We start from the raw sequence: 15,919 nt of genomic DNA, 5'->3' as shown, positions 1-15,919 counted from the left end.
TTCAATTGCTGCCTCATGCACTTAATGTAACGAGACAACAGAGAAGAATAACTCATGTATATAGATAGCAATGAGGTAATTAAAGCCTAGTTCTTCTCAGCCTGCTCCCCGACTCCACACAGAAGTACACAAGTGCATGAACATCTAGGTTGAAAATACAACATCACGCTCTAGTGTAAAACTCCCATGCCTCATGGAGTACTGCTGGCTTTACTACGGCCACGCTATGTACTAGCGGGTACTGATTGTGTTTGCACAATATTTCAATAAGCAGAGCCAACCAACATCACTTCCTCTATTTCTGTATAGAGTAATATATTTACAGGAACAGCCTTTTGAAACGTTCCAGTAAAATTAGCTTACTCACAGATTTTTTTAAAACTAGAACAGAGAGCAGAAGGATAATATCATCGTCACTTTTTGTGTATAAATCAGCTGTCTATTTACCACTGATATGTTGCAATAATGAATTGCCACTACCTTCCGAGTTATTTGTTGGGTCATTAGAGATTACCTAAGTTCACAGGATCAGCAAAAAAAAAAAAAAAATTTCCTCATTATTTCCTGGGAAACAACCTTCAGAAGCATGCGTTCCACCTCCTTCCCCAAAGCAATGCCCAAAATATTCCTGGAGGAGGTTTGTCTGTTTTATAAAAACCTCCAGTGACGACGCTTCCACAGCTTTCTCAAAGGTAAATGACTGCAGCAGCAAAATACCTTTATCACTTGAAAGCTTTCTTAGACATTTACCTAAGTCTTGCCACCTTCAAATCAAGCCCATTTCTTCTCGTCCTAACCCCAGCAGTTGTGCAGTACAGTTTATTCCCTTCCTCCCCATAGGAACCTTCAACATACTTGAACACTGCTATCATGTCTGTTACTGGCCTTCTCCCCTGTAGACTAAACAATCCCAATGCTTTCATCCTCTTTCCCAGGTCATGTTTTCCAAATCTTTGATCATTTTCACTGCCTTCTCCCTGGATGCCATCCAGCTGGCTCTTGACTATGTTGTGCCCCAAACTAGATGCTGAGCCATTTCCAACACCGAGCGGAGTGGACGGGTTATTTCGTGCCTCTTCTTTACACGCCCCAAAACAGTGCTTTTTCAAGGGGCAGGGATGGGGAAACTGTGTTCCTTGTACGACACCCACAATCTCAGACGACCCCCTTCGCTCTCCGACGCGCTGTCCTGCGCACACGGATCAGGCCTGGGAGGACTTGCGCTGGGCTCTTCCCCACAGGCGCTCACGATGGAGCCGCAGGGCCGCCAGCTCCAGGGTTGGAGCCGCAGCAGGCGGGGGGGGAAGGAAAAGCTGCCCACTCAGCAGAGCACTGGCAGCCCAGCTCCCAGGGGACAGAAGAGCAGGACATGCTGCAGGCTGGTTTTCTCTGGTGGTCTGGGAACCAGCTGTGATTTTTAACACCCTATTCAACGAAACCAGGCCAAACTGCCTCCAGCACAGCTCACAGACCTTCTTCTGTAGGACCACTAGTGAGTCAGCCATTCCCCATCCTGTGTCATGCAACTGGATATTTCTATCCCTGTGCAGGGCTTCTAAGTTTATATCCTGGGTTTTTTTCCCCAAACCATTCCTTCAGTTAGCCAGGGCCACTCTGAACTTTAATCCTGCCCTCCAAGGAGCCTGCAACTCCCCTCCATGCTTCTTATCCTATGTAAATTTAATAACTGCTCTCTCTGCTCCATCCATCATTTCAATAATGAAAACAATGAGTATTAACAAAGCCAGGACAGACCCCTGGGGAATCTCACTCACTCCAGTCTTGCAGTTTAACAGCAAACCATGAATAACTACTTTGAATAGTGCCTGGTGAAATTCTGTGCACCCACATTACAGACTGGCCGACCAGACACCCAGCCTGCTTCAAAGAAAGCCGTGTTAGAAAGCACCCAGAGCCCCCCGTTAAAGAGGGAGTAATTTCTATCAGACAGAGAGGTCCAATTACATTGTCATAGGCGCTGTTGGAAAGTCTTTGCTAAACACTGCCATAAAAACGTAACGCATGCTGATAAGAGGAATAGGAGTGTTGATAACCAAGGTTTAGGATGACAGGAAGAACTTCAGGTGAACTGAGACAGCAGGAGCCTGACTTTGCTTCCAGCAAGAGAGAGGCTTGGAAGAAGCAAACTGAAACACAGTATAAAAATGACAGGAATTTTGTACCTGCCATTAACTGCTGCTGACTTATCAGTTAAAGAAGATACTATCACAGAAGTGTGGGTTTGGTTTTGGGATTTTTTTTTTAATAAAAACAAAACATTTTCTTAGCTCTTCCAGATGTTTTTTGAATTGCATTCCTTACTGCTCCCCAATAGCCTGTCCTGCTCAGGGATCACAAACAAGCCAGACAGACAGCAAAGACCATGGCTCCCAAAATCCAGATTAATGCTTCAATCAACCACTGAAAGCATCCCCAGCCCCACACCAGCACTAGGAGAAGCAAGTGGCAGCAGCTGGTGCCTGAAACAGGGAGAAAGGGTAAGTTCCATGGCAAGTGAAAGGTGAGGCAGCTTTCCAACACTGGCTCCCTCTGCTTGCCAAAACAGCAATGCCCTGCCCACGCCTCGCTCCGTCTTCTGTGGAAGATGCGCTTGATTCCCAGGAGAGTTTACTCTCGCAATGCAGATGTGCTTCACTGAGGCAATCGCGTTCTGTTGCGTAATGCAACCCGGAATTAAATAGTATATGCTATTTGGTGCATTTTTAAAATGTAAATCAGAAGTTACTGCGGAGCTCAGTGACGCTGCCAAGAATGTTAACGCTATGACTTTAGCAGGGAAGAATATATCATACCCTCCCTCCTCCCACAGCTTACTCTTGAGTCGTAATTTTGCTAAATCCTTCTGTACCTGTCAGTAAAATACAAAGTCACACATCTGTATGACTTTCATTTTGATCTTTGGTGACTGCGGGTATCATCACCTCAGGACCTAACGCAGCCGCACCAGCGGCAGACACAGGGCAGCTCTGGGAAGAACCTCGCAGGTGACTGCACCAAGGCGCACAGAGTTGAACCATTCACCTCATGTCCTACAGAACTGGGGTTTTAAAAAAAAAAAAAAAAAAGGAAAGTCAGGAACAGAACCCACAGCCAACCATTTCCAGTCCCCTGCGTGAACAAGGAGGAACAACACTGCAGGTGCTGAGGCATACTTTGAATACAAATAGACATACATTTACATTCTCCTTAGAGTTTCCAGGAGTTGCACAATGGCATTCCTCTTTAGAGGAATACAGGTCTTTTCTAAAATATGTTATGCATAACCCAGTTTTCCATAGCGGAAAACTCACCAAGGGAATACTGTTTGCTCATACCAGAAATGTATCGCAAAATTACAGTAATTTATAGCCTCATTTTCATTGACAAAAGAAATAATATCATTCTCTTCTGACAAATATCAGTACACTGAAAAAGTAATGAATAAATGCCTATAAACAGGTATCAAATAAAGCAACTATCAATCACTGCAAAAAAATTTTAATTAAATCGTATGTTAAGTAAAAAAAGACTGAAGTAAAAACAAGCCATATAATCTGAAATCAAAATAAAAATCTGTCTATCATGCCAAAGCAGAGAAACACAATTCAGAGCACTAAAATACCACAACCCGTTAAATGACCAGTCATCTAATTGTTATTTATAAAGCTCCACATATGCCAAATGAAGCCAAATGTAGAGATTCAGCAAAGTACTTAGGCATGTGCCAAAGTACATCTGTATTTTAAAAACATTTTTTATGTGACAGCTTAAAACTCTGGAACTGTTCATGTACACCTCTACAACAATTTCTTTTTGAGAGACAGAAAATCCTCAGAAAACGATCTGCACTGGCCACATTTTAGTCTTACAAATCAAATCAGCATTCAGCCTAAGCTGAATACATATTTCTGGAGACACATCAGAAAGAACCCTGAGGATTAGTCCTAATACAAAAGGATGAGGGAGTCGCCTGCTGTCATCCTGCCAATTTTGCAGAACAGAAGAGTTAGCAAATGAGGCATGAAAAGATGTGAGCAAAGAAACTCATACCTGCGAAAAATGTAACAATATCAGGTGTGCAAGAAAATTACAGTAAGTAGTATCAGGCCCAGTCACAAGAACTGCTGACCAGTTGAAAGCCCTTTTGGCCTCAACTGGAAATACTTAGCACCCTTAGGCTAGTTAAACTTATAAGCCGTCCTAATTTAATACTATAAATTAAATTTGAATATTCATCAGTTAACTTTTTAAGGCTCTGACCTTCAATCTGAATCAACAGTAAGGCACCAGCACTAGCTGAAGCTCTTGCTACATCAAGAAATCTTCCTGTGTGCCTCCCCTTCTATCTGTTACTGTAAAGGATACAGTTCTCTCTTTTTTTAATTCCTTATAGTGATAGCAATAGCAATAAAATTACACCTATCTTACTGCTTTAGGGAAAGCCCAAAAGCTCCTGTTTTGGGCTTTGAAAATCTCTTGTTAACGCAGCTGGTGGCTTTCAGAGTGCAATGACAAAGGGAGAGCATTATTCAAGCGTATGGGTGCATGCACACTCGTGTGCAGGGAAAGTGAAGAAGAAAGAGGCACACACTCTATATTATAATTCTCCGAACCTGAATATGGCAACAAACCACATTCAGCGCAGATGGACAGTCATGTTATGAAAATACACAGTTGGCTCAACACTACCATGTCTAGCAAGGTGGGCTGACAGGTTTCATATGGCAAAGGCTACCTCTGGGGGAGGGGGAAAGCTGAGGTGGGGATGAGGAGTTCCGCACCTGCCTGGAGATACCTTAAAAGTCACTTTAATTCATCTGATCCATAAGATTCAACAAAAAAATAGGGAAAATAAATTAACTGAAGAATAAAAGGCTTAACTTACTGAATAAGACACCACTTTAAAAGGTTTCCCCACTTTCCCTGCTGTAAAGCACTTCTGAAAAATTCAGCCACTGAGCTACTGCTTTTCTTGACCTTTTCACTGAAAGAGAGCAGAGTAAAAACAGGAAAGAGCTAAAATGATATGCAATAGAGATGCTTCATGTTAGGAAAGTCTTTTGAGTCACTGTTGCAAATTCATTCTGTGTCAGATTTGCCAATATAATGTGTGCTAAAGACTATTAACAGCACCAGCAGGCAAAGCGAGTGTATTGTCTCTCAGCTGCTGCAGCAACACCGTACGCGCCATACGATGCAGCTATGTAGCATTTGCATCTGCTGCTAGTTTTCCACACCCAAAAGCTCACTTCATGTCTTATGATTAATTTATAATGCCCTGAGCCCCAAGGAGATTTGCTCCTCTGATTGCCCTTTTCTTAACAATAATGCAAATAAACATGGAAATAAATCTATTGTCTGCGGAACCCTTCCACTAATTTTGTTCTTTGATGGTTTGGTTGATTTAGTATAGCTAGGAATCAAGAGTAAAGTGGATCGTAGCTTAATACAGAGTGTGGTTAATCTTCCCTTTGCATAATGCTAGTACACTATGGCCCAAATACCATAGAGATTTATTTGATGTGTACATGCTTTCAAGCATTAGCAAACAAGTTGCAGCCCATTATGAAAGAAGAGCAGATCCAGTCGTGAAGCTCTTTATGTACTAGATATACACTGGCAGTGCAATATACCTACATTTGCCATGTGTACTAGCTTTATAATTTTGGAGACTATTTCACAAAGAAGTATCATTTTTTAAAATATGACTAAAAATATGGCTGAGATCACTTCCCATGTCTTGATGCACTATTGTCTGAAGCATGACAGAACTGGCAGAGAGAGGCACGGCCTTCTTTTTCTCTTTTTCTTTCTTTAATTGATTTTATTCCTTGTAACATAGCCAAAAAAGGAAGAACATATACTAGAGCCTCACAAATGTATAGACACACTAATTCCCATGAAAAACCAAAAAGCTTCTCTCACTTCTCATTTCTTATTCTTCCATTAAAGAATATGCTACAGAACACACAGAAGTACTCTACCAAATATCACAGAATTTGTTACTTTTCTAGACCTATCAAATAAATTATTATCCTACATTCTGTAACTAAAACATTTTTGTTGTTGTTCATGTACTAATTAAAACAAATTGGTCCTTTAAAAGCCAGTCATAAGAGCAGAATATTAACTTAAATAAAAATTATTTGTAATAATGAAGTTTCAAGCAACGGTACAGTGGAAGCACTTAAGTGCACAAAAGTTACTTACATGGAGCAGCACTCCCTGGATAAGAGACCCAGTGTCAGTCTACAGTATTTTAACACACACAGACAAAACCACCCAAGCTGTACTGTTAGGTACCAAGAAGCCATTCTCACAATAAGGCGCATTTTTTCTACCTAGTAGAAGAAACATGATCCCATGCTCAGGCACTAGCTTTAGAGGACAGTACCTAACTCCTTGCCCTCTCACATACATATGTGATTTTCAGCAATTCTCCCAGTGTTTATACTACACTCACTGACCCCCCACATAGGCTACAACTGGACATCATCAGTCACTTGCCGTCTTTGGCCTAGATTTTCTCCTGTTCTGTGCCAAACACTAACTTGAGATGACTCAGGAACAGTTGCCTCTGTTTTTTCCCCCATAATAAATGAAGAAGCCACGACAGAGGTAGAGAGAAAGTGGGGGCTGGAGAGGGAAAGACCTTTCAGACAGCAATTCAAAAATCTCCTCTACAGAGGTGTAGAAAATCTACGCTCCTGGAGCGAGCTCTTCAGATGAAGCCTCAAATCTTGGTGACAACTATCAAATGGACGTAAAAGTATATGCCTGTGAAGGAGGTGCTGTGAGAACAAACACATCAGTGACTGAGAGACGCCAGGATACCACAAAAAAGTAACACAGTAAGAAGAGAGGATGCCAGTGTCTCAGATAAGCAGTTATGGCCATGTTTACTTAAACTGTTCTGCTGAGTTGTTCCCATTTCAGGCAGAAAACTTTGATTTAAGGAAGAGACTTGCAGTTCTGTCTTCATATTTTTTTTCCTTCAAAGCATGAAAGAACTTCCTTTTTCAAAACCAAATTAACAAAGTTTACGTCCAAACCCTCTCAGTCCCAAAAATCTCAAATCTGAACTCTATTAAAAGCAGCAGTTAATGCAGCCAAATGCTCCAACAATATATTTAATAGCCTGTAATATTTCTAATGCCCTACTGCCTGAAGTCTATGATCTGGAAAACCAGCCAAGCACACCCACCCATGAGCAATGACTGCTGCAGGGAAGACTCTGTTATCTCCCTTGGCTACGGCCCTCTGCCACTGCTGGCACGACCAGACCAGGGACTCTTCAGCTGCAGAGGGCAGGCACACAGACCACCCCTCCGGCAGGAGGAAGCCTGAAGCAAGGAGGCAAATTAAAAGGAGCTACTCTTTCAAACTTAAGGTCCTGCAGTTTTATGGGTGTGTTTTATTATTTGATTAGATTGGACCCTCCTTCTCCTAGCCTACTGCTTCCCTCATGTCACTTAGGGTTCCTCCCATTCATTCCTACTTCACATCCTTCAGGCTGGAAGATTTCGGCAATCACTTCCCCAGTTCAACTACTAACACACTCAATGGAAAAAATCCCTTGACACGAGTGGGGACCAGAGCAGGCATTTGCCCCGAGCTCAGGTATAAGCATCCCGCACACCCAGCAGTACTTCTCCCTAGTCAGGCTAAAGGATGCTTGGGAAAAGCATTTTGATGCAGATTTCACATTTGCTGGTCATGACGCTGGAAAATACAGTTCATGCTGTCTCCTGACAAAAAGCCACACCGCATGTTCTTCTATATAAGGCGTACATGTAGGAAAGTAAAAATATCTTTTCTAGTAAGTTATGCAAAGCAGAAACAGCCTCCTGGTACTATTACAGCTGACTGGAAGCTAAAATGATACTAATTATACAGTTCACTTGAACTCCAGCAAGGCTCCAAGAGTCCTAGCTGTCCTAGCATGAAGAACACCGCCTGAGCGAACCCCCCAGCAGGCACCTCCCTGCCACCGCGCGTGGGCAAGGTCCACCAAAGCGCCGGGGAAGACAGCTAGGAAGGGCAGGCAGCTTTCCTGCCTGCCCCGTGGGCACAACCTGCCGCTCCTCCTCTGTCGCCCTGCACCATGGCACCCGGCAGGCACGGGACAGGAGCAAGGCCATCCCCATCCGAGCGAGAATTTACTCCCATACACGGCACAACTCTGTGCTCCATCTCAGACTTTTCTAAGCATCAAACCTCCTGGCTGAAGAGCATTTTCCACTCTCTTACCAGCCTGACTGCTCAAGATTAAGCAAAGTTGCGGATGACTCCGCAGCTCGTTCCACATTATCATGCCAGTGGGTCGCTCTGAATTCACAACGAAGCAAGAGAGGCGGCACGCTCAGATACAAACCAGGCTGAACTTTCAGGACTGCTTTCTCCTGTTTTGGGCCCCTTGACCAGGAGTGCAGTGGAATTTTTAAAAAGCTGTCAGATGTAGTGCAAAAAAGGAAAAAAAGGATTATTTGCATAATATCTAAATAATAAAATGAGGGCTTTTTCACTTCCATACTTCAGTACCTCAAAAATGGCCAGGGGAATATTATCATTTACTACAAGGTCTGATGAATGGATGGATTCCCACAAACACTGACAGTAACAAGTTTATTCCCTTTCATAACAAAAACAAGCAGAAAATATTTTACTCCGAAGGATGATTTTTCCAGCAAACTCTCAAGTTCTCTGAAAACAGCCATAACTACAACACTGCTCGCAGAATGTGTACTAACTTTACAGAAGATGTTGCATGTCAAACATTAATTTTTAAATAAATTCACTAAAGCTACCCCACCGTGTTTTCAAAGTCACCCAGTTTAATTACTTTATTAGATCAATAAAGAATTTTGGATAGCAAAAAACTGCACGTATATTCAAAGTGAAAGACACAGATATCAATCGACTGAAAATGTACAGGAAAGAAGCAGGAGAAACTATGTGAAAATGAAAAAAATGTAATTAATAATCTACAAAACAATCAGCACACCAAAAAGATAACTTCATGATCTCACTTCACCTGTGGAGAGGCTGAGCAGGCTTTCAATCTTTGTCCATTTCCACGCTCCCTAAGGTTTTCCTGGCAAAAGCGAAGCCCTCCACAGAGCGGCTGGGCGGCAGCTGACAGCCAGCTTGCTCTCCTGCGCGACTGCTCTGTAGAGGCAGGCTCTCAGTCAGCTGCTTCACAGACCACAGCCACTGGTCACTACTGCCACCACAGAGTACAAACTAAAAACCACCGCTACATCGCAAACCAATTAACCAATGTAACCAACGACGCTTCGCAGCGCGCAACCTCCAGCAAAGACTGCAACGGTGCGTGCCTTCCCCACAGTTACGCGCATGCGGTGCAGCACTGGTGTATCCACGATACCATGTTGTATCGAGGTACCCCAAAGGGGCGACGTTCCTAAAGGGCGGAAAAATTTGGGTTATAGACATTACGCAACATTTGGGGTGTATTTAAACAAACTCCAGGCTTAGCAATCAGTTGCCTTAATATTTTCTGGGTATCCCAAAACTTTACAGGAGGCATGCAGGCTCGCAGGCAGCCCCCACTTGCCTCATCCTTCCTTCTACCCCATGGCCCAGCTGCACCACCGGCACTGGGCACCCGCAAGCCCGCACTTGGGATAAACGTGACCCTGAAGCAGCAAGGAGCAGCGGAAAAACCCCTGTGAGGAGCAGCCGCTTCTCTGGTGCGTCGGGAGCACCTCGCCGCACGCCCACACGCCACCGCTCCAGGAAACGCAGCGGGGCTGGGGCTCAGAAAGGCAGGCAGGGCAGGGGAAGCGGCCAGCCTCGAGCGTGCACCCACAGCCGCTTGGGGAGACGCGGGTGGTGGCGTTAGTCCAGGAGCCCTGAGGCCAGGGGCAAGGCCAGGGCCCTCCCTGACCCCAGGGGCTTCAGGAGAGAGGCTCGGCAGGCCCCGCCACCAGCACCTCCGCCACCTGGGGAAGAGGGAGTTCACAGAAAAGCCATGGATATTATTTGAGGGCTAACGGGCGCTCACTGCAAACTGGGTGCAGCTCGCTCAGGGGAAACACCCCTGCCCTGCAGTCCCCGGGAAGTCAAATGCCCAAAATGCAGAGGACTTGCTTAAGGTGGGGGATGGATTCACCTCTAAAGCTAGTGGGATACCTACAGGAGGAAGATACAAGTATAATGAATGCATTTCTATTTAGTGCTCTTTATCACACAAAAATCCCACAACTACCATACAAAAAACTAATCAGCCTCATGGAAATGCAACAGCAAGGGAAACGCGGGTAGGGGCAGATGGGAAAAATGAAAATCTGGTTGCCTGCCCGCAGGCAGTCCCCCATCCCTCAACAGCACACAGGCAGGCAAGGCCCCAGCTTTCACAGTTTCAGGTGCAAGACCCCTAGCACTCCCATAACCCACGGCCCCGGTCTCCAAAATGTCTCCCCCGGGAAGGGCAGATGTCAGTCTGCTCTCCCAGGGTCTGAACCCCTACTCCCAAGGGTTCACATATGCAATAGGTAGCTCTGACCAGAGGCATGAGCGACGTTTTTCTCCTTGGGCAACTGATGCCAGGTGAAATATCTCCAGATTAAACTAAATCAGGCTGTGATTTTGCATGCACCTCTCCCTAGCTATCACTTTTTCTAAAAGGCAAGGTAATAAACCGCACTCGGGGAGGCAGGGCATGCGACTAACAGGCTTCAGTACTTCACATGTATTAATGAACAGGACAGCAATAATGTTAAAAAAACCCCAACTTTCTGGATCACAGTCCTGACTGTAACGTTTTAAAATCACTAGCTGGGAAACCCACTCCTCAGCTGGTTAATGATTCAGCTTTGAAAGCAAATATTTAATAATTACTTAGTAGAGAGAAGTTGTGGACAGTTACACTTCAGGGTATTTCCAGAAATGCCAAGTATTTTAAAATGCAAATTCACAAATTCTGCAGCATACGTAATTTGAATATCTAGTGTACATCCTGGCCACATACCATATTGCTAGCAAATACCACAGTGCAAACAGTTTTTCCAAGACTACATATATCCCCAGTGACACATTAGAATGTAGTTTTAAACAATAATACAAAGATAAAAGCATGTTGTATACGGCATGCTTTGGAGCAGTTACCATATGCTCTGTCAATAATCTATGAATTAATAGGGCCCTGATGTACAATAACACGTTGGCCACTCACAGCTCCATGGAAGATTATTCCATTCACCATGAAAATTAGCTGAGGATTAGGCGTATGTCACAATTTTTCATTCATATTTTTAACTTGGTCAGCTCTAAGATACTACAGTTGGGGTTTAGGGTTTTTTTATTATTCTTATTCTTTAAAGGTCTGATCCTAATTCCATTAATTTGCACTAACATCAAGGGAGCAGGTTCAGGCTCTAAATCAGAAGATTAATGTTATCTTAACAGTTTATTTCTGTGTCCCTAAGAGCAGCTATACTAGAGCATTTTAAAAAAAAGAAAAAAAGAAAAAAAGATTCATTTAAGCTATTATGCTACCACTGACAGTAGATGTAGCTGATACTTTGGGAAACACCTGAAGAAACAGAAGAAGTATAGGATGTAAAACAAGTAATTTTTTTTTGTATGATTACTCCCAGTTTGGGCTGTGTTTCTGGGCAGTTCAAAATCAAGATGCTTTTCTAAATCGTGGCATTAGAAACAGGCAGTAAAATAAATCTATATAATCATCCGCAACAGCAACCCATCTTGTAACAGGCCAAAGTTTCCCGAGTATTTTATTTTCTTGGGTTTTATGTAGAACAGAGGTCTGGATAGTCAGGTGAATAGCTGGCCACAAAATAAAATGTCATTTACTAGTTACAACCTAACCCAAGGTGTGGGAGATTCACCTCCCACTCTTTGTAGCTCTAGAGGCTCCCCGTACAATCATCAGCATTGGTGCCTGGGCAAAATGCTTTCAAAATAATAACAAACTGGAACGCTTCCAGGACATTTTCCATCCACTCTGTACATGCTGTGAATCACCTTACAGACAGCACAGCCCTGGAGAGTAAGATCTCCATGTGTTACTATCTCGTCCAGGTCTCCTTAGTGAAAATGAGATTGTCCCTAATGAATTCAACAACTCAGGCGGGCTAAAATGCCACTGGCATCACCTGGGGGTCAGGAGTCTGCCCAGTTTGTATATGCACAGCAGCAGCAGGGGATTTGCATTTCTTAATGAAAGTGCTGTTGTTTCACCCCTTGGACAGGAACGCTGACGACTGCCAGGGATCTGGGATTCCCCAACATCCCCCTGCAAAAGGTACTCAGAAGGGTTGTTTCTGCACAGGTTACCACCGCTATGACACGAAGGCATTGCAACCGTTCTAGCGACCTGCCCAATTTCTCCTCCTACTTACAGTGGGTAACACATGGCTAAAGGGAGCTGCTTACACTTGACAAAGCAGAATGGTTCATCTTCAGCATAAATACGTTGCAGCACCTACAACTACGAGTATATAAACATTTCAGAAGGGAAACTGTATTTTGGTTTTGTTTTGTTGGTTGGGCTTTAAATACTTACCTATCTTTTTGTCTTGTAAGCAGTTTGTGCAAAGAGAAGTATTATACAGGGCAAAAGTATGCTAAAATTGCATTTGCATTCTAAAGATAAAAGTTACCATTAATCACATCTGAAAATAAGAGACTCTGAAAGTGCAAGATATATTTTTTAATGGAAAAAGAAGTCACAAGTACCAAAATGCTTTCAGAAAGGAGGCTGACAAACTTTGCCTTCCTGTCCCCAAAAAAAGAAAACTCCTTTAACTAGCTTGCACATAGCTAAACAGCTAGAATCAAACCAGTGCAACCTACACTGGCAGTACAAAGCCAAAAATGTGCTCTATATACTCCGTGATAAGAAATTTTTGAAAGCAATGTACCTATCGGTGCTGTCACCAGCTAAGGGATTTAGCAAATCATCCACATAATATCATTGCCACAAGCTATCAAGAGGTTTATCAACAGTGGGGTACCATCCACAACACTGCACTACACAGAGCAAACAGAAATATTCCTGTTCCTCACATGGGCTTGGCTTTGGCTGGCCTCTTCCATTTGCGAAGTACCGTATCATTAGTGATTTTCACCAGCCTCCATCTTTATTTTGCATCCTCTTTGGGGGAAGTTTGTTACACTGTGAATGCAAAGAGGCAATGGTCCTTGGGCTCCATCACATAGGCAGCCTGCAACTTACTGTGCATTTGTATGCGAAGTGCTGTATTCTCCTGATCTCAACACACATTTTTATAAGAACAAGGCAAGCCATAATGCACTTAAAGTAAGGGATTGTGCACACACTCATCTGCACACAGGCGTGGGGAGAGCAAGCTTGCTTGTTAAAAAAAAGGGAAAGTCAGCCCTACTTTATTTCTTAGAAAATAAAGGTCTCTTCTTAATAAAGTAACCTGTAGCCAAATCTTGACGTTACAGAAGATAACTTACAATACATCTCAAGCAAGTTTGAAAATGGACAGTAAAGACTATACATCCCTATGCATCTCTTCTTGAACCCACGTACACTCAAACATTTGTACAAGTGAATCCAAAACACTTTGTAACCCTGTGCTGTTAATCTTTTTGAGACAGTCTTCATCAAATAGCAAACGGGGGAAGAGTGGGGGGAAGACAGAAATGACAGAAAAACATCTCCCTGCTTCCAACTTTACCCGTATAGGGATATTCCCAAAACTGGATATAAAATGTCCAATCCTGAAAGGTAATTTTGCCCCAGTTTTCATAAGGCATTTTTTCAACCTATCCGAAGGGCTTTAAAACTTTTCTGTCTTTATCTGATCAAAATGCTGTCCTTCCTCCTGCCGTCCTGGCATTCTTTGTGGTGAGACTGTTTCAGTATCAATATTAATACTCAAATGTCAAGTGTGTGACACTACGTTTCCTGTGCTATTTAAAGCGTTCAGAACAATTATTATCGGTGAAATATTAAAGAGTAAATTTTCGCTACCTGCTTACAATTTCAGCAGCCCTAGCTGTGACAGAACAGCACTTACACCAGTCACATGCAATTTTACATAGAGATGTATTGTTCAGCTTTTCTAGCAGTACTCATACATTTCCCCAAATTGGCTTTTGTTGTTTTTAGCAAAGCTACACATTTATTCGTTTTCTGGAGCACAACTGAGCCCTGAATATCAACTGAATTTATAGTATTGAGTATTTCAGACTTTTGTTCCACATATATTCCCTAACTGATAGCAACTTTAACACATAGTGAACCACTGAGCTGCTTTTTTTTTTAATATTTCTGGAATAGTAATTCTTTCCTTTATCATTTCTACTGCTCTTAAAAAAAAGAATCTTTCATTTTTGCCTTTTTTTTTTTCCTGTTTCAGTACTTAGTTGAGTCTCTTTCTTTTGTAATTATCTAGACTGTGGTTACGTATCTTTGGCTATAAGGGGTATTTTTATTGTAACATGTAGGTGTCTTTAAAAGCAACATACATTAGAGCTGCACAGCTGAGAATGCTCTGAACTGCCACTCCTTCCTACCAAGCTACCAAAGTTTTAGAGAAGCTTTCATATAATAGTACAAACTGAAAATAATTAATGCCTATTCCCATATACAGAAAGGTGCATGTTAATTAGATAGATACGTTTTTCTCCTTGTCAAAGAACAGCTTTATGAGGAGTACACAAAAACCATGTTGAGCCTTCCGTTAACAGACAACACTACAAGCTACAGATCAAAATTCAATATCCCAAATAACTCAAGGAAAGCTTTATTTTCAGTGTATGGCTTGATCATGCCATAAAGTACTTCAGTATCATTGTACAGGTCAGTTATTTCCATTGTTTTGCCCTCTGAAACTGGAAGCTGACTTCAGAACGTGCACGTTTCTTTCAGTCTTAATTAACTTCACTCCAAATTTGAGCCAAAGGGGTCTGATCCTAACCCTCCGAAAGTCAACAGGAGGAACACCGGTAGGAACAGGGCCTAAAACAACATATCTACAGTAGTCAACAACTCTGAGTTATATAAATACTTGCTAATATCTCTATACTGACTGGTCATCAACACTTCCATTATAATCCCTGTACTTGGGGACGTCTGTATGTTGGATGCTATCCATGCTTCTCTCCAGCCAGCTGAAACGAATTGTTTTTGAGCGATACAAGGCACTCCCTCTCCTCCGGAGACCTGCAGACAACTAACAGAACCCTCATTTTTCACACAAATCAACAGGATCCTAGCATCTTAGGCTGAACTCCAGTTTACCTGATTTGCTACAATGTGCTTTTGCAGGGTCATAAAAGGAAGCTTTGGTTTTGTTTCAGGAAATCAAAGGCTACCAGCTTTTTTATGTAGTATGTCATGATGTGAAATAATCAGGGCTAGAAATGCAACAACGAGGTTTAAACAACAGTTCATGAACAATGTGCCCTGCAATTCTTCATCATTCTGTTTACACTGCATTGAGAGATATAAATGAAGTAATAAACAGCAAAATCCAGTCTGCCAAAATAAGGAGCCTGTCACAAATACTTTTTAAAAAATAGCAGGGGTAATACTAACATCACAACCAGTATTATTCCCACTCCAATCAGCAAAACCATCCTTGAATTTGATCTCCTGTTGCACCCAGAAGGACAGCTATGTTTGTCTACAGAGCCACAGCACTATTATAGCTGAACTCATTATTTTGAAGTGTTTGAAGTACCTTGAGCATGACAGAAGACAGAAAAACAAATTCCAGTGGACAATATGCAATTCATACGAATGTTAATTAATTCACATTCACAACATAAGCTGAAGCTGTTCCAAAAAAACCATTATGGTCTATTCCGAGAACAAGTACTGGGAGCAAAACACAAAACTTAGCTTAGTTTAACCAATCTACCAACACAACTTTGTACATCTTTCTAAAATGAGCCC

At 42.5% G+C, this 15,919-nt stretch overlaps 1 protein-coding gene across 9 annotated transcripts in view; it reads right to left on the bottom strand.

Annotated features, from left to right (window-relative positions):
• ATXN1 (ataxin 1) overlaps positions 1–15,919 on the bottom strand; it is a 228,125-nt gene that overhangs the window by 193,441 nt on the left and 18,765 nt on the right. For 3 of the 9 annotated variants that reach the window (XM_072853313.1, XM_072853308.1, XM_072853311.1), the window contains one exon: positions 4,886–4,984. The exons of the other annotated variants lie outside the window; for them this stretch is intronic. The gene's annotated coding sequence lies outside the window, so the exon portion shown is untranslated. The remainder of the gene's footprint in view (positions 1–4,885; positions 4,985–15,919) is intronic. 9 annotated transcript variants of the gene reach the window in all.

Source organism: Ciconia boyciana, chromosome 2 (genome assembly GCF_034638445.1).
Source record: "Ciconia boyciana chromosome 2, ASM3463844v1, whole genome shotgun sequence".
NCBI lineage: Eukaryota > Metazoa > Chordata > Aves > Ciconiiformes > Ciconiidae > Ciconia > Ciconia boyciana.
The sequence above is the reverse complement of the archived record's forward strand: the minus strand, read 5'-3'. Positions and strand labels throughout refer to the sequence as shown.